The sequence below is a fragment of the Protopterus annectens genome, chromosome 8.part0, assembly GCF_019279795.1.
Source record: "Protopterus annectens isolate FY-2018-M chromosome 8.part0, PAN1.0, whole genome shotgun sequence".
NCBI classification, from domain to species: Eukaryota; Metazoa; Chordata; order Ceratodontiformes; family Protopteridae; genus Protopterus; species Protopterus annectens.
The window spans coordinates 911,355,842-911,375,841 of NC_056741.1; the positions used below are offsets into that span (position 1 = coordinate 911,355,842).

The 20,000-nt window shown below is 39.3% G+C and overlaps 1 protein-coding gene across 2 annotated transcripts in view; it reads right to left on the reverse strand.

Annotated features, from left to right (window-relative positions):
* Positions 1-20,000, reverse strand: part of LOC122809152 — a 134,967-nt gene that overhangs the window by 41,757 nt on the left and 73,210 nt on the right. The gene's annotated exons all lie outside the window — the stretch shown is intronic.

Here is a 20,000-nt window from a genome sequence, read left to right on the forward strand (position 1 = left end):
GCACATTTCAAATGACCAGGTTAGTTACAATTGTCTAATGAAGGTTGTAAATAGATATTTAGGTTAAATATGGGTATTCAGAAAATATAAAGTATGTTGTACAAGTATCTGCAGCAATCATTTTGATTCATACAAAGTACTATGATATTTGCACGCAGCTTGTAACCTAGCTGTTCACTCAGTGTCTTTGTACTCGACTCTTCTCCTAAGAAGTGTTGTGATAGTAACCAAACAGGAAAAGCAAGAGAGTGCAGTAACATGCCCCTTGAAACAGATCTTACGTGAACTACAGTACTGAATAAAAACTTGGAGGCAGTGACCTTATCTTTGGCCAAGATAACAGCACTTCAAGAATTGTGGGCTTCAAGGAGGACTCACAAATAGGCCGTCCAGATCACCATTCTACCTGTTGTGCCACTAAGCTACTGAATTCACTGAGAAACGATGTGATGGAGAATCCCATTTCTGTCTCTGTCTCTCTCCCCCTTACATACATGATTCGTGCAGACAAATGAGAACTGAGCATATACAGGAACACCCTGGTTGAGGTAATGTGTTAATGTCCTTGTTCTGTTCTTATCTGTCTGGAAGAAAGAGATAACACAGCAAGGATTCAGTACTGGAAGCATTCCTGAGTTGACTAGGAAACTGGTTCCAGGCAGATGAACCTAGTGAAGGAAGAATATAGTTAGCCACTCTTAAGCTAATTTTAAGTTTGTTATAGTGAACTGCATATACAACAGTACACTGAAGAACAGTTTGTAGTTTGTGGTGTACCTCAAAGGAGGTGAGCAGGGGTCCATACGATCATTGAAAACGTATAGGAAAATAACCAAGTCTGGTAAGGTTCTAAAATGAACCTTAATGTTTTATCAGTGACACTGATTGTAAAACAATGTCCCAGTTTTTCAGCATGCCACTTGCATGCTACCATAAGGTTAGGGGTAAGTGTTAAGCATGTTACTGGACTGTGCATGTGGAGGCTAAGGTTAGTGTTAGAGAGATGTTTAGTGTTCAGGTTACATTACAGTCATAAAGAAGATTAGAGATTAACACTTGTTTTAGGTGAATGGGGAAGGAACCTTTACAATTTATTCCACTTAACTGCCTATTAAAATAAAGCTGTGCTTCATTCATAAACAAAGAAGTTATCCAATGATTTGCTCACAGCTGCCCTTATACTCAGTAGCCTAACAGCTGCTCCAAGGTGACCTGTGTCTTGCTTTTTGAGCCATGATTGACCCAGTCTTATTTGACCTCCTGTTTTTTCATAAAACCAGTGGTTCTACAATGACCTGTATTAGGGCCCTAAATGTACACTAACGTGTAAATAAGACTTGCTGGAGGGATAGTTTCCTAAATCAAAGTATTTCCAGCCTATGGAATAAGTTACCACTACAGATCAAGCAAAATCCTACTTTGTCTACATTTAAGGTTAGTGTTGATTATTGGGTGGATAGACACAAATTTACATTGGGATTATCATAGATGGTCCTGTTCGGTTTGGGAGGTGAGCACAATTAAGTGCTTGGGTAACAAGATCTTTTAAGTACATTTCTACTTAAAGGTGTATATGGCTAGGTATTTTATGGTTCCTGTAATTAATAGTGTACGTAGCTGTATGCATTAAATGTCAGGTGTTCTAAGTAGACAAAACAAACATTTTAGCAAGAGAGAATAAGCATTTACATGACATTATAGGTTCATAGGTTCATACTAGGCTATCTGCCCTAGGGCATTTATAAGACTAGCCAGAGTGTGCTTTCGCCACCCATTTTAAATTAATTTTGCTATGCCCTTTTTCGAGGTTAGTATACTGTGCCTTTGTCTAACAGTGACACAGAAGTGATACCCGGGGTAAACCTATGATCTCCCATCCACTCATCAAGATTCCTCTTGAAGAGAGTCAATGAGGGACTCTGCCTAACCTGGACTGGGATTTTATTCCAGAGTGAAGGGAGCCTCTGGGTTATGAATCTATCCCTCCAGCATGTCCTATTTATTTCAGTGCTGAGGTTCAAGTCTCTCGAGCGCGTAGCTCGATGGGATTTGGATTTTCTGAGGTGCAGCATGTCCATTAATTTCGGGTTGGACATGGCTTTATACTTCAGGCACAGATCGCCTCTGAGCAGGCGGTATGCCACTGAGTAGAGCTGGAGTTTCTTTAACCGGGCAGCATATGGCATCTGTTTGAGCCCTTTGATCCTCTTGGTGAGGTACTTTTGGGGTCTTTCCAGTTGCTGCAGGTGTCTGGTAAGGTACATCCCAAAAGGGGCATTGTACTCCATTATGGGCCTGATGAGGGATGAGTAAAGAGGCATGATAACCTCCCCTGATCTAGATGTGAATCTCTTCATGATTAGGTGGGCTATATAAAATGTTTTTCTAACCATTTTGGCCACGTGGTTGTCAAATGAGAGATTGCTATCAACTTGGGTCCCCAGGTCCCTAATTACTTCTTCTGTACTTAATGGATTACCGCCTATGTGGTAATTTGTGGGCACTTTGTTTTTGCCAAAGGGGATGACCATACACTTTTTGGCATTTGCTTGAGGCCATGGCTCTGGCACCAGTTGTCTGTTTCTATGAGGCCCTTTTGGAGGATGCTGGTGTCTGCTGGAGAGTCGATTATGGCACCCAGTTTGCAGTCATCTGCGAACTTGGTCAGCCACAGTCCTTCCGTGTTGTCATGTACCTCCGAGAAATATATACTGAACAAGAGAGGTCCCAGGACTGAGCCTTGTGGGATGCCACTTGTAGCTGGTTTGGAGTCTGGCATAGCTCCAGCAATTCTAACCATGTGGGTTCTGTCCTTGAGCCAGTTTGCAACCCATCTAGTGACATAGGGGTTTATATTTAAGCTGGTGAGCTTATCTATAATGCCCGAGTGGGGTATTGTATCGAAGGCTTTTGCGAGGTCCAGGTAGGCTGTGTGGACTACCTTCCCTTCATCTATGGCCTTGGTGACTGTTTCAAAGAAGTCAACCAGGTTCAAGAGGCAAGATCTGCTCTTAACAAAGCCGAATTGGGTAGGATCCAGTGTTTGGAGGTTCCCAATGTCTTTGTTTATGAGTTCCATGATGATACGCTCCATAGCTTTGCAGACCAGGCTACTCAGGCTTATAGGGCGATAGTTTCCGGGGTCCATTGTGGCACCACCTTTGTGAAGTGGGACCACTGTTGCTATACGCCATTCCTTGGGTACATATCCTGTAGTAAGGCTGAGATTGAACAGTGACTTTATGTGAGGGTTCACTTCTTCTTGGAGCTCGTGTAAGACACAGCCCGGGACACTGTCCAGTCCCATTGATGCTGTGTTTTTTGCTTTGGAGAGGGTAGCTCTCACCTGTGCATCTGTGATGTCAGGGAGGCTACACTCTGTTGGGATAGACATTTGCTCTTTTGGGGGGGAAGTGGGGAGAAGTTTGCACTGAACTTGTCTGCCAGGATGTTGGCAATGTCTGTGGGTTCAGTGTATTTTTTGTCATTTTGCACTAACTCAGAGCATATCTGGGAGTTGCCACCCAGGTTCCTGACATAACTAAAGAAGGCCTTGTGATTATCTATAGCGTCTTGTGCAATTTTTCTTTCGAAGCTGGCCTTAGATGATTTTATGAGGGATTGTAGTTTCTTGCTGGTACTGATCAGAGATGCCTTCCCTTTTTGGGATTTTGCTCTATCATGTAGTAGCTTCCTCCTTCTGTTGTATAGTGTATTTATGGCTGGGGTCCACCAGACAGGTCTCCTGCCTTTGGAGGAGTGAATCTTGGTTTTATTTGGGATAGTACGATCCATGCATTCCTGTAGGTGTGCATAGAATGCATTTGTAAAGGATTCTGCGGTTTGGGCTGTATTTTCCACTGGCCCGGGGGCTTTGAAGGATTCCACCTTGGTTTTGAAAAGTGTGAAGTTTGCTTTTGAGAAGTTCTTCACCGTGGTTTCCTTGGCTGAGGGTGGGGACGGGATATGGATGTCCAGTGAGATTAATTTATGGTCAGATCTTAGCAATGAGGGGTATACCTCTGGTATGGAACATAGAGTTCCCATGTTGGTGATGATCAGGTCCAATATGTTTTCCTGTCTTTTGAGGAGTGGTGACAAGTTGTTCCATAGCATTTGAGTTTATAAATTCTAGGAACCATTGGGCGAGGGTGTTGGGGCTTAAGTAGTGCTCCCAGTCTATGTTTGGGTAGTTGAAGTCACCCAATATAATGGTGTTTGGAGAGACCTTCATATTCTCAAGTGTTCTCAGGAAAGCCGAGTGGGATTCCTGAGTTTGGGAGGGTGGTCTGTAGCAGACTACAAACTGAAAGGCAGTTTTGTCCACTGTTAGTTGCACATGGATGGTCTCCGATGCTTCGTGCAGTGCCACTAACCTGGAGGTGTGGGTATCTTTGATGAATATGGATACTCCCCCTCCTTTTGTGGTTCGGTCCGAGTTTTGGGGCCGAAAAGCATGGTATGAGGTATAACCTGGTAGTGCTGGGTGCTCTCGGAAGCCTTGAACCAGGTTTCTGTTACTGCACAGATATCGATATCCTCCATACTGAGGAGAGCCTCGATTGCATGCATCTTGAGGTTTAGACTTCTGGTGTTGAGCAGCATTACCCTTAGTTTCTTTTTCTTTGTGTTATCTATGGAGGTGGGTTTGTCTTTTGAGCCTTGCCTAAAAAAGGCACTATGGGGGTGGCAAGAGCCTTGGCCAGTATTCAAAAGCACAGGGGTGACATGTGCAAGCCATCCCTAGTGAAGCAACGTGGCTTATTGAGCATATCATCCCAGGCTGACAGCACTGGATCCCCTTTGAATGACACCAATACTTTAGCTAATTGTTAAAATTGATCATTTTGTCTTTATACTGTGGCATTATTCTTGGTGAGGGTAAGATGCTATTCAAGGTCAGGTTCATACCAGCCTGGGCTGCATGATCAGAGAGCACCTCTATGTCCCTTTTCATGTAGTCCAGGGAGGTATGTCTCAGGTCATTCACACCAGCATGGACAATGACGGAGTCATATTTGTACTTGCTTTGGAGTGACCTGAGTGCTTGTGTTATGTGGCGGATCCTGGCACCCGACAGGCAACTTACAGTGACCTTCTCCTTGTTCAGCCTGGTGAGTGGGACGTCAGTGTGTCTGACAATAGAGTCACCTATTTCAAGTGTATTAGGTGTGTTGTTTAGCCTTAAGGGTTGTGACTGTGTGGCACACTGACTTTGTGAACTATGTGATACATGGGTATTGTTGTGGGGCAGTGGTTGCTTGGATGTCTGCTTTGGAGGTCTCTGCTGCTTGGGCAGATTTTTATTTAGAGCCTCTGAGTATGTTTTTGTGTGTTTATGTGTTTGGTTTGCTGTTGCGATAGGTCTATGTGAGACTGGATTTGTGGTGTGTGGTTACCTTCTCCTCCTGACTGACTGTGCCAGTACTGGGTTGAGAGAGCTCAGCCTCCAGTTTGGCTATATAATTGTATCTCTCACATATATTTGAGCTTGTTAGGAGGAGGAGAGGGTGGTCTGTGTACATAAGGCAGTTGTAACATTGCCTCAAGATTCCCAGATTCACCAGCTGGACTGGAGAGTAAACCCGAAACTGACCTTTGGACATGCCAGAATAGTATAAGAAACTACTTTTTGAGTGATCAAAAAGGACCAATAGGGAGCCAAGTACTTAAAGGGAGTATAAGAGGGTGTAGTGCATTCGTTTATTAGTGCTTACTTATAAGATTACTTATACGAGCAAGTGCAGGGCTTTAGAATGAAAATAGAGTGCTTACTTTGAGATTTAGAACAGTTCTAAGGGAAAAAATGAAGAACAGACTTTGTGGAGCCGGGAATAGTTTAAACCCGTTTAAGTGGTGCTGCCCGATGCTGCGCTATGCGCGAAATCGTGCAAAACTGCGCAAATGTGGGTTTTAAAGCAGGGAAACTGAAAGAGATAATAACTGACCCAAAACGGCCAATAAGCTACAAGTTTCAGGGCTGAGACCACTCCTCCAGGGACAGATAGGCTGCTCAAAGCTCCCCACTCTCACTGGTGAACAGTGAAGCTTCCTCCTATCCAAGTAAGGATATGGGCAACACAGGAAACTATACCACAGTCTGGAATTCAGCAAAACCTGAAATCTGGACTAATCTAGTTCAGCAAAGGCGGGAAAAGAGAATATTTTTTTTTTTTTTTGTTTTTTTTTCAGGAAATAGCAGAAAAACACACAGAAAACACTGTAAATGCTATAAACAGGCTAGCACACTTTAGTGTGTAGCCTACAGCAGTTATACAATACAAAAACAACTTAAATTGATATAAAACAAGTGCAAAAACTGTAAAAAGCAGAAGGAAAATGCAATTTAAACTTTTTAAAGCACAGATCAGTTAGAAATTCGCTTTTTAGGTGGGAAAAGGCAGTCGGAGCAAAAAAAAAACAGAGAAAAAAATACTTAAATCTGGAAAAGTCTCTCTTGGGTCTCTCTGTTGCCTGTATCACTCTACAGGACACCACGAGGAGCTGTGCGGAGTTGTATACTGGCGCAAAACCATGCAAATGCGGGCTTTAAAGCAGGGAAACTGAAAGAGGTAGGAATTGACCCAAATTGGCCAATAAGCTACTAGTTTCAGGGCTGAGACCACTCCTCCAGGGACAGATAGGCTGCTCAAAGCTCCCCACTCTCACTGGTGAACAGAGAAGCTTCCTCCTATCCAAGTAAGGATATGGGCAACACAGGAAACTATACCACAGTCGGGAATTCAGCAAAACCTGAAATCTGGACTAATCTAGTACAGCAAAGGCGGGAAAAGATAATATTTTTTTTTTTTGTTTTTTTCAGGAAACAGCAGAAAAACCCACAGAAAACACTGTAAATGCTATAAACAGGCTAGCACACTTTAGTGTGTAGCCTACAACAGTTATACAATACAAAAACAACTTAAATTGATATAAAACAAGTGCAAAAACTGTAAAAAGCAGAAGGCAAATTCAATTTAAACTTTTTAAAGCATAGATCAGTTAGAAATTCACTTTTTAGCCGGTAAAAGGTAGTCAGAGCAAAAAAAAAACTGAGAAAAAAATACTTAAATCTGGAAAAGTCTCTCTTGGGTCTCTCTGTTGCCTGTATCACTCTGCAGGACACCACGAGGAGCTGTGTGGAGTTGTATACTACTTGACAGAATCCAGAAAAAAGGTGGAGGGGTTGCTACCATGTTCTCAAACAACCTCACAGTAACCCACCTAGGCATTCCCATCCTTCTACCTCGCCAGCTGAACTGCTAATTGCTAACTGCAAAATCAATGCCCACAATGTATTCATCATGGCTGCAGTTTACATACTACCCTGGTGACAATATCTCTGTACTAGAAAATATTCTCTCTTGGCTCACTCAGTACTTACCTAATGAAATTATCATCTTGGGTGACGTCAACATTAGTTGGCTACCCCTCTCCTCAGATGATCTTAGCTCCTGTATTAATTTACATGGTTTCTATCAATTAATCTCCACTGCTACTCACACTAACAAATTATCAAATTCTGCCTCTCTTCTTGACTGGATTTTAGTCTCTAATTCCCATAAATATCACTTCCCAGAAACGCTGCCTGATGCTCTCAGTGACCACTGTCCAGTCAAAGTCCTTAAATTCTCTCCACGTTATACTAGATCACACAAGTTCATTGCTTGTCACAAACTATCCAGTTTTGACTCTGATATGCTTAACAACTATCTCTCAGCTATCAACTGGCCATTCCTTAGACTTCTACCCCCTGATGATACCGTTCAAAAATTCAGTTCCACATTCCTTAATATTCTCAACCCCACTGCCCCCTTACATACTGTTAGAGTAAAATCTATCTCATCCCCCTGGCTTACACTCAGCACCCCCTCCTTAATGCAAAAAAGAGACAAAGCTTGGAGGATCTTGTCCAAAACCAAATTCCCTTCCCACCTCCAACACTATAAAGAACTTTGCAAACTTACTAATAAATCCATCTATAATGACAAGAAGAACTTCTATAATAAGCCCCCCAACCTCACACTTTACTAACCCTAAGAAATGCTGGCATGCCATCAACCAAATTCTTCATCCAGGTAACCTCCCCCATCCATGCCTTAATAACATTCCACTAGAAATTGCCACCGACTTCAACTCCTATTTCATTGACACTATCAGCAAATTAACACTTTAGACCATCTCCAACCCAAACGCTAATATTCCCCGACCATCGCACATCCTCCAAGCCCTCTCTGACCTTCTCTCTGAAAACTGTATCCACCAACTACATTAACTCCTTACTTCTAAAGCTTAAACCTTGCTCCCCCTTTATTGATAATCTACCACCACCCTTTCTCCAGAAAGCTGTTAACTCTCTTGCCTTTCCATCTCAATTGTCATTAACCGGTCCATTACTGAATCTAAAGTACCCAATATCTGGAAGCATTATTATACCTTACCCATCCACAAGGGAGGTGACTCCTCAGAACTTGTTAGCTTCAAGCATAATACAATTCTAGCCCCCCTTTCTAAAATTCTTGAGAAAAGTGTACACAAACAAATCCTTCACTTCCTCTTACAAGAGAACCTACTTACCCCCACACAATGTGACTTTTGCCCTAAACATAGCATGTGCACTGCCTTCATTTCCTTTGTAAACACCAGGTCTATATCATGAGAGAAAGTTCAAAAGAACGAATGCTCTTATGATCGAAAATGCCAGACATCAAAACACTTTTTCTGGGGTCGTAGTACAGTGAGGATAGGAATATTTGCCCTTTACTCACTGTAGTGCAACCTCGGAGTTGGAATATATATTTAGCGGGGGCGGGGGTGGGAGGCACAGCCCCCCACAATATAATGTTCGATGTTTGTGCCTTTACAATGTTTGAGCGTTCATTCTTTTGAACTTTCGCTCTTATGATATAGACCCATAAACACCATATCCCAAGCTAGAGACTATAACAAATTTGTCTCATGCCTATTTCTTGATCTCTCAAGGGCATTCGGCACTGTCTCCCATCTCCTCCTCCTGCACAAACTCTCAGAACTAAACCTATCCACTTCTACTATCTCTTGGTTTGCTAGTTACCTTAATGACCAACTTCAATCTGTTAAATTGCTCTCTGCAATATCTCCTGCTCTACCTATCAAGATGGGTGCACATCAAGGATCAATGCTTTGCCCATTACAGTTTAACATTTTTACCAACCTATTGTATACATCTTGCCCACAGTCATCACTTGTGCAATTTGTAGATGACTCCACAGTTATCACCATAGCTGATACCCTCTCTCGACCTAAGTACAATGATGCAAAAATCCTTCTTATCCATTGAAAATTGGCTCACTAAGAATCAGCTAATTCTAAATTCAAAAAAGACTAAAGTCCTACTTATCCCCAAAACTATGAACCATATTAAATCCTTCTTCTCACTCTCATCCCTCAGTAACACTCCTATCTCTGTCTAATCACACACCAAACTACTAGTGGTCATCATTGATGCCCATCTCAAATTTGATCTGCATGTGCTCAACAACATTAAGAAAACCCACCAAAAACTTGGACTCCTTTACAGGAACAAAATTTTTTTGTCCAATAAAGCTAAAATCTCCCCGTCCTATACCTACCTCCTCCTTCTCCTCCCCAGCCTATTCTATGGCTCACAAATCCTCACTAACCTTCAAACTACTCTTCTAACAAAACTTGAATCCACCTACAATAAAGTTGCAAGATTCACAGCAGATCACTCCTACTTGTACCACTACCTTGCTCTTAAAAGGTTAAACAGGCTAGAATTTTCCTAACATCTGCTTCTCTCTTAGCTTCAAATGATGCATTCTGTTTTGCAGGTGCCCTCCTTCTGTCTCAACATTGCCTCAATAGTAAGTTCCCTATGAAGCTCTGAATAAAACATTCAAATCTACATACCGAAAACAAAAATAGGACAGCATTTTTACAGTTACTCCCCAGCCCAATCCTGGAATAAACTTCCTTTGGATATTAGAAACATCAGTCACCCACTTAAATTCAAAGCTGCTACTAAAAACTATATAAACAGGGTATGGATCTGTCACTGTAACAACCCTCCTTGACCGATTACCCCATCCTCATCACCTCCCTCTCACCTAACTTCCTTTCTTTCTTCTATCACTAATATTTTACAATTAAAAAGTTAACTCTTAATTTACAGCGACTGTGTTGCGCATCTTACTAAAGTAACTTGAGACTTATTCTCTGAAGTAATTATACAGCTTGTTTCTATTGATGTTAAAATGTATATACTCTCTGGGGTTGCTAATCATGTACTTCATATGTTAATTCACTTATAATTTTGATGTATCTGAGTTTTGTTTTTCTACATTTTTTTTGTAATTGTGGAGCTTTTCTCCCTGGGCATCTGCTGAAAAACGGCTTCAACTCATTTGGACTAACCTGGTCAACAACTGTCAAATAAATAAATAATAATACATTTTGCAGGGGGCTTAATCACCCCTGCACCCCTCAGCAAAGGAGTTATGCACTTTACATACCTCCTGTATGCATATGTATGTATATATATATATATATATATATATATATATATACACACACATATGGTTTATTATCTGAATGTGGAAATCACTTCGGTAGTTTACTCTTACATTGAATATATAGTTTCAAAGTGTAGCAAAAGCGAAAGTAAACTTACCATATCTGGAATCCCGATATTTGAATGGCAAATGCAGTTCAACGGTCACATATTTAAAACTGCGAATATTGAACTCTCTGCATTAACATCGTCCGAATTGGGGAGTAAAATTGTTTTGAAATTCAACATTGTATTTTGATGATAAAACTAAACGACTGAAGTGCTTTCCACATTTTGATAGTAAACTTATATATATATATATATATATTTATATATATATATATATATATATATATATATATATACATACATATATATATATATATATATATATATATATATATATATTTGTCTACTTCATAACACTGAAATTTCATAAAGTTGAATTTCATAACATTGAGACCAAAACATCTAAATCCCAAAACATTGAAAACTCAGAACATTGAAAGTGTGCTTCATAACATTGAAAACTACAATGCATATGTAAATAACATCCTCTCCACCTATAACAATACCTAAATAACAAACACACTGTCTACTACGTTTCTGCAGGGGGTCTAGCCCCCCCTGCACCCACACCCCACGTAAAGTAAATATACCAACTCCAAGATTGCACTACAGTGGAAAAAAGTTAATTTCCTAACCTCACTGTATCACAATCACCATACACTGAGGTTAGGAAATTAACTTTCTGAAAATTAAATAACGTACTGGTTATGCAACATATTCACTGTGGAAATGTTTTATTATTTCAACTAAGAATTTCTGACATTCCTACATGTTTTTATTATGCTTGTAACAGTAATAACATATTGTATTGAACCTTTGTGTATTTTTTTTTTTAAATGGGGGAAGTGATGGTTGATTGAAGCTGTTTTTTCATTGGACATTTTGAAACTGCTGGTGATAGTTAAGGTACATTTTAAACATTACAATTTGTTCTGATGAAGCCTGACATGCATTAGCTGAAAGCACTTAACTGTTATTGTTCTCATCTTATGTTGGGTCATTTTTTACTACTGCCAACTGTTTTAACCTAGTATTGGATTCTATTGACTGCTGCTATTGAGTGTTGAGTCAAACTGACTGCACTGTGATTAATGTTTGCTGCTTTCAGCTGTGGAGTCTTGTACTTGGAGGAGTTATATGCAAATTTATCTGACATGGATCACTATTTCCAACACATTGATTAGTGGCTCAGCAAGCTGATTGGACTATAATTATTAGTCTTATTATGCTGTCCTCCAGTATTTGCACGTTATTGCATCCCCCTTATCAGGTTCTTTGCAGTCTTAATGACTTCTGCTTTGTAGAATTGTTAGTAGGAGGGCAGTGGATAGTGTTAACTGCTTTAAATAAAAGCTGTTGTTGGGGGTTGTCTGTGGAACCATGATAAGACTGGTACCTCTCCCCTATACTTATCTGGTTCATACAAGATCAAATGAGAACAGAGCAAATGCTCCTATATAACACCTCAGTCACTGGCAAAACCACATTAACTCCCTCAGTTCAATGCAATTAAATGAACAAAAGAGAGTATATGACAATACAGCCTAGTGGTAGAGAAGCTGGAGTTGTGATGTGGAAGGCCTAGGCCCAATTCCTGTTTGAAACATATGCTTAGTTAGTGCTGTATTCCTGCATGTTTTGTCTCCTAATCTTATTGATCTAGCATTTTATTTTAGCCAAGGTGGGGGGATATATTGTAGTACTCTGTTCTTTAGCGCTTTGTGTGGTTACTTGCACCTATTCCACTGAAGGGAGTTAATACACTCTGTCACACTGGGTGAGGTGATCTGCTGAAGTACTTCCTCTGTTTTCATCTGTCCACTGTGGTGAGTATGCGTCTGAATTATCATGGCTGATGTGTGATTGGAAGCAAATGAGGGTCAAAATTCTGTATATTCTGTAGAAGGTGTATGCACTATACAGATAGATCAGTTCTTCAGTGACGGTCAGTTCATACCCTCAAGTTTTTCGGCTGTTTTGATAAGTTTTAAAGGGAAAATACTTCTTCAATTACAGTCTTACCTCTTGCCTAACTTGTCATTAGTTGTCTTCCACAATTTAGGATTACTGAAATTTTATTGCAATACAGTGTATCATTTTGTTTTGTTAGTCATATTTGCTACTGCCATTTAGGTCTTATTTCATTGGTAGAGGTTTTTAAGGTGATTAACCCCATTTTATTTTAGCTCTTCTAAGGTTGCTTCCCTTTCTGATATTAAGTTCCTAACTGGTGGTATCAGTCTACCAAGTATTCTTTGCTGCTTATAGCCCTGTGTGGGACTTGCTATATAATGTTAAAAAAATAGAGAAGTAAGGTGGTGAAAAACTCTACAGCTGTTTCTGTTGAAGGTAAGATAATGAACTCTCGTAGGATCAAGTCCCTTTCTCAGAACAGAATGGAATCACACTTAAAATGGTTCCTACTCTTTTATGTAGAAAATCTTGTAAAATACCTTATTTTAGACTGGAAAAAAAGTCTTAGAATCACACTATATGGGACTGATGGTATATTTTTCGTCTGACCACAGTGGTGGTTGTGTTAATGGTCACAGCATTCTGTCATGGAATATATTACAAGAGGTTTATTCATAACATGAGACCTACTCTATGTGGGTTACGTGGTGGCAGGAGGATGCTGGGAGAGCACTTGCTAGATTAGTTATCTAGGAAATGGCCTAGTGTGTATTTGAAAACAAGTGAAGATTGATTCTGATTTCTACTAGGTTTTATTTGTTCCCTGACCTTTTTCTTAGGTAAGTACTAGACAATTGATCTACATACTATTATATGCTTAGCCAATAACCAGACATTGACCAAAGGTGAGAATCAAACCATGTACCTTGTGCCTGTGAGGTAAACACTTTAACCATATGCCAACCCCAAACCTGAAATATCAAGCCTGTAGGGATTTGAACCCATTTCCATATTCAAATGTAATGTTTTAGGGATTTGAACCCATTTCCATATTCAAATGTAATGTTTTAAACACAGCATTAACTAAGTGAGCTACTTTTGTATTAATGACTGATGTGAATCAATGTTTGTTTCAGGATAAAGAACTGTGCATTGCGTCAGGAAACACAGACATACATGTGATATAATATCTTTTATTTGACTGACATAGGTTTTGCAATTCCTCAAGCTTTTGGGATAGCATGAGCCCTTCATCGGGAGTTAAGTTACTGATATTTGATGCAGTGTTTAAATATCCACTTGTGCCTAGAAAAAGAAGCATATCATGTTTGTCTGTCATTGTCTAAAAGGCACTAGAAAAATGTCAATGTGCAGCTCAGATACTTAGCATGAGAACTACACCTCATAGACTGAAGGTGTGTGTGTGTGTGTGTGTGTGTGTGTGTGTGTGTGTGTGTGTGTGTGTGTGTGTGTGCACCTGAAACTTTAGAAGGCCAGTTTACAGCTTGCCGTAAAAATAAAAAGGTTCTCCCTGCATTTTACATTAGAGCTGTTTTGACACTTGATGAGAAAATATATCACAATCTAATAAATGTTAGCTTAATCTGAGAAAGAAAACAAAAAGTTACAGTAGGTAATTTGTTAGCTCATCTAAACAAGCAATCTCTTTGAGACAGATGCTTTGGTTAACAGAAAATGTAAATTTGCAAAAATGTAAAGTTAAAGTGAAGTGATGTGTTGTGAAAAAGGCAGGGACTATCAGAATATCAGAATGGCCGAGACCATGTATGTAAGTTACAGTGGAGTTAATGTGGAGGCATAGGTTGAAATCCCACGGGTAGCAGCAAGTCATTTATTCACATAGATGTCAAACAGAGTACCTCGCTGACCCTCTTCAAGCACAACCTTGATGAGTGGATTTGAAACCACAAATATGTCCCAGGGGTTCCACCTTTGTCCCTCACTGACAGGGGTGACAGGTGCTGACTGACTTTCCTTTTTTAAGGGTAAACTCTTAGGCTTGCAAGGGCCTCAGGGCCATTAGCCTAATAACCTTCTATGATCCAACGATCCTATGACTACCAAGAGAAAGGTATATTAGGTTAGACTGCATGGATGTTGTGTGCAGTTAGTACACTATACTGGTTGTGGTTTAACAAACACAAAAACAGAGGGAGATAAATTGTTGACATGTCATTTTAAAGTGCTGATGGATAGTTATAAAGAACAGCAGTAGTGAACAAAGTTTTGTCTGAATATTAAGCTCTTAGCAAGCAATAATGCCCAACAGGATGTGTGCTATTGTGTAAATAATACCTGTTCAGAGATGTTCTGCAGCTTCGGGCCTCTGCACCCCTGGAAGGACATTTACACAATAACACACATCCTGGAGGGCATTATTGTGCTTAGACAATAGGCTATCTGTTAAATTGTTTGTATTTTTTTAATTACTTCTTCTTCTTCTTCTTTCAGCTGCTCCGTTTCCATTTCTTCCTGTCCTCTGCATCTTGCTCTGTCACACCAACCACCTGCATGTCCTCTCTCACCACATCCATAAACCTTATCTTAGGCTTCCCTCTTTTCCTGTTACCTGGCAGCTTCATCTTAGCATCTTTTTCACAATATACTCTGCATCCCTCCTCAGCACATGTCCAAACCATCGTAATCTTGCCTCTCTGGCTTTGTCTCCAAACCTTCCAACTTGGGCTGGCCCTCTAATATACTTATTCCTAATCCTGTCCATTTTTGTCACACACACTGCAAATCTTAACATCTTCAACTCTGCCACGTCAAGCTCTGACTCCTGCCTTTTTGTCAGTTCCACTGTCTCCAACCCATATAACATAGCTGGTCTCACTACCCTCTTGTAGACCTTCCCTTTCACTCTTACTGGTACTCGTCTGTCACAAATCACTCCTTACACTCTTCTCCACCCAATCCATCCTGCCTGTACTCTCTTCTTCACCTCTCTTCCACACTCACCTATTTTTGATGTAAAATAATTCTTCTGACTAATTTTTGAAATGGTTTACTATCAAATGACTGAAATCTGAAAAAGACTGAAAATTCAAAATATTGAATACATTTTTAATGCAAGAGGCAAGCCCCCCTGTTCCCCTCATGTGGGGGGCTGCACCCCCCCCCTTGCTAAATATATACACCAACTCCAAGATCGCACGACAGTGGATTAGGAGCAAATTCCATCATTCAATATTTTGAATTTTCAGTCTTTTTGGGATTCAGTCTTTTGATTTTCAATCATTTGATAGTAAACCGTTTCAAACTTAATGTAGTATATGTAAATGTTTTTGGAGGAAGTATTTTCCAAAATATAAGTTGTGTAAGTAATATTTATTTATGTATATATACACACATACAGATACACACACACACACACACACACACATATATATATATATATATATATATATATATATGTGTGTGTGTGTGTGTGTGTGTGTGTATATATATATATATATATATGTGTGTGTATATATATATATATATATATATCTATATAAATAAAAATGTAAATGTTCGTTTGTTCAAAATCTTAAATCTCCGAAAGTTCTTCACCGATTGCTTTGAAATTTTCACACAATGTTGCATTCGAATACGCGTGTGTTTTTATATACATACTATTATATAGATGTCACACGTTGCATTCAAATACACGTGTGTTTTTATATACCTACTATGGAGTCTATATATTTGTATACAAATATGCAATTTTATATGTTTTTGTTATAACTTTCTTCTTTTTCAGTGCAATCGATCTGCTTTAGTTCATCCAAATAATGCCTCGCAGAAGATCAAACTTAGGTCGTCGTACTCGTGGAGCGGAAGCACTGCGATGAGTAATTACAAATCAAACTGAGGAAGAACAGGCATCATCGAACGAGTGAAACAGACAAAAAATGGCTCAAATACATGCCGAGGAAGCAGCAGAGCAATGTGCAGCCAGACTTGAGGATGCACGGTTGCGAGCATGGCGATCGCGTTCTGCAGCTTCAGATCTGCTTCATTCTCCTCGATCAACACCAGCGGACGAAATAAATGCTTGCCTGAAATACTCTACTTTGTGGCGACATGTAAAGACGTTAAAATTAACTACAAATATGCATGTCCAGCTGCAAAACGATCAATCAGCTGAGATATTCTCACATCAATTGCTGGAAATTGGGAATGGAAAGGTGCTGGTTGATCTGACCTCAGGACGAATTTCATTGCCTCATAACTTCTGCAATTTAGTGCCATCAAAAGAAGAATTGGTTGAAAAAGTATTTCCCAATATTCAAACCAATTATAAGAATCACGATTGGCTGACTGAACGAGCTATTCTTGCGGCCAAGAACAAAGACGTCTACGAACTTAACAATATTATTCAGTCTAACATTCAAAGCGAGGCAGTCACATACAAGTCCGTCGACACTGTTGTGGAAGCAGATGAAGCGGTTAATTATCCAACAGAATTTTTGAATTCACTCGATCTGCCAGGGATGCCACCGCACGTACTGCAACTGAAAATCGGCGTGCCAATTATCATGTTGCGAAATATCAACCAGCCAAAGCTTTGCAATGGCACGCGGCTTGCAGTAAAAAAATTAATGAGCAACGTCATAGAAGCAACAATCTTGACAGAACCTTTCAAAGGTGAAGATGTCCTCATTCCTTGCATTCCTATGATTCCAACAGATATGCCATTTCAATTTAAGAGATTGCAATTCCCAATTCGATTGACATTTGCAATCACCTTCTACAAAGCTCAGAGCCAATCTTTAGAATTGTGCAGTTTAGATCTACACATGGATTGCTTCTCACATGGACAATTATATGTTGCGTGTTCTAGTGTTCTAGAGTTGGCAAACTAGACAATCTCTATATCTGCACAGACAATGGAACAACAAAAAATATTGTATACCCACAAGCATTGTGAAATTAAACATATTAGAAGCGTGCGCTTTCTCTTTTCTTTCTTTTCCATTTAACCAGACTGAGCCACAGCAACGTGGCGGATTACAACTAGTATATATATATATATATATATATATATATATATATATATATATATATATATGTATGTATATATAAATATATATATATATGTGTGTGTGTGTGTGTGTGTGTATGTGTGTATTTATATATATATATATATATGTGTGTGTGTGTATGTGTGTATGTATATATATATATATATATATATATATATATATATATATATATATATATATATAAAATCTACACACATACACATGAGTGCACATTCAGAAGTGATGTAACTCTATTAATAATGGCAGGCATTAAAACTTTCATACTTTTCAGATGTTCATACAATGTCTAGATTTTTGCCTTATATTTTTAGTCTGTCCTCATAAAATTTGTGGTCTTGTGTCAAATCACTGAGGATTGAAGCCACTAAATAATGACCTACATTTGAGTTTCAGACCTCAAATCCCACAAAAAATGCATGCTATCACAAATCCCGTTATTCTAGCAATTTTTAAGTTATAGGAGCAATTTTTAAAATCTGTCTCTGTTTTTGGATCTTTGTCCCCAAATTATTTTAGGCTTTGTCCAGATTTCTTGTGCTAAGAAGCTGGGAGATATGACTAAAAGCATCTTTAAATAGGTAGGACCCTGGTTGTATACAGATCTTAAAAACAGATGTGGCTTGATGTTGACTGCAAATCATGCAGCACAGGTATTATATGATAGTGATCAGTAGCCAGGGAAAATCTGAACCCAGGTATTATATGATAATGATTGACAGTCAAGATCCTGCAGCATGCCAGGGCAAATACTGCAATACAGGATTTATATGATAGTGATTGACAACCAGGGCAGATTCTTTATTCCAGGTGCTATATGGCACATACCCCAGCCAGTAGCTGAGCTGTAGATTTCTACATCTGTTTCAGCCATACTAGCGCCTTTCTGTAAGCCTGAGGTAAACAGTATCACAGCAGTTCAAACCAGATGCTAGTGCATGCTATTACCATCACCAAGTATCTGGTTCTGCGGCTTGGCAAGGTTTTTAAAATGAAAACAACAACACTTGATGATTGATATCTGACAATTATGAGTCAGACTGTTGTCAAGAATTACCCCAGATCATGAACATCTTTAACAAATTCTTTTTCTCTGCTGTACTGTAAGGGGGAGAGGAGCAGAAGATGAGTGACAGACAGTGGCATGTATTAGCATAATTTTTGTCTTAACTGGACCGATCTTTCATTGGCCTTTCTCTGTCGTCCTAAAGGGTAGAAATCTATCAGTTTTCAAGAATTTAAAATCTGGCACATGCTCTTCAGTAAAGGAAAGTTATAGCTGAGTGTCATTGGCATAGCATGAGTAAAAAATATCTCTAATGTAGAAGACATCCTTAACTCACAGCATGTATACGTTTATGTGTGTGTGTGTGTGTGTGTGTGTGTGTGTGTGTGTGTTTGTGTGTGCGTGCATGTGTATGTGTATAATCTATCAATCTATCATATATATATATATATATATATATATATATATATATATATATATATATATATATTTATTTGACATTTGTTAATTGGGTTGGTCCAACTGAGCCAGAAGACCATTTTCAGTGGAGATCTGAGGAGAAAAGCTTCAGATTTGTACTGACTAAACTAGAAGTATATACATGAAAATGAACTTTAAAGAATTAAAAAACATGAAATACATATGGTACTTTTTTAACGAAAATGTATGGTGATAATTAGATGGGTAACTAGTGAAGTACGAGAGAAAAACATAGTATTAATATGCAGTATGTTATAAAGGAAGATATAGTAGAGCTAAGTATGTTGTAGTCTTGCTCATGGAGTTTGAAAAAGAAAAACAGTATGTTTAGAGTAGAGAAGTAGAGGAGTCTAACATTTGTGTATAAAATGCAGGAGAAAGGGTGTGTGGAGGATTAGGTAGTGTCATGACAGAGGCAGGACCCTGTGTTAAGTAGAAGTTGTTTTAGGTCTTTTTTAAAGTGCTTAGGGTGGGAGATGGATCTTCTGAATGAGGGCATTTGTTCCAGGCCAGGGCTACAGTGAATTTGTATAGTAGTTTTCCAATGCTTTTTTTAGGGTTATAGATATCAAGGAGTTGTTGATTGGAGGTATGGAGGGGATGACTGGGAGTGTAATAGGATACAAGGGAGGTGAGGGAGGGGCAGGATGTGGGTTTGTATAGAATGCAATGTGTGATTTGGAATTGTGACAATTGAAGTTGTTGGGGGAATTCTAACCATTGAAGTGTGTTGAGTGCATGGCAGTGGTGAGAGTTATAAGGTGAGTTAGTAGCAAATCTAGCTATTTTGTGGTATGTTCTAGTTTAGACAGAAGTGCAGATTGGATGCTAGTAAAGATTGGGACTGCAAAGAGAAGGGAGGGAAGGACTAAGTCCTGAGCTAGGGAGAGTTTAGCATCTGAAATGAGATTAGATTTTAATTCATCATTGA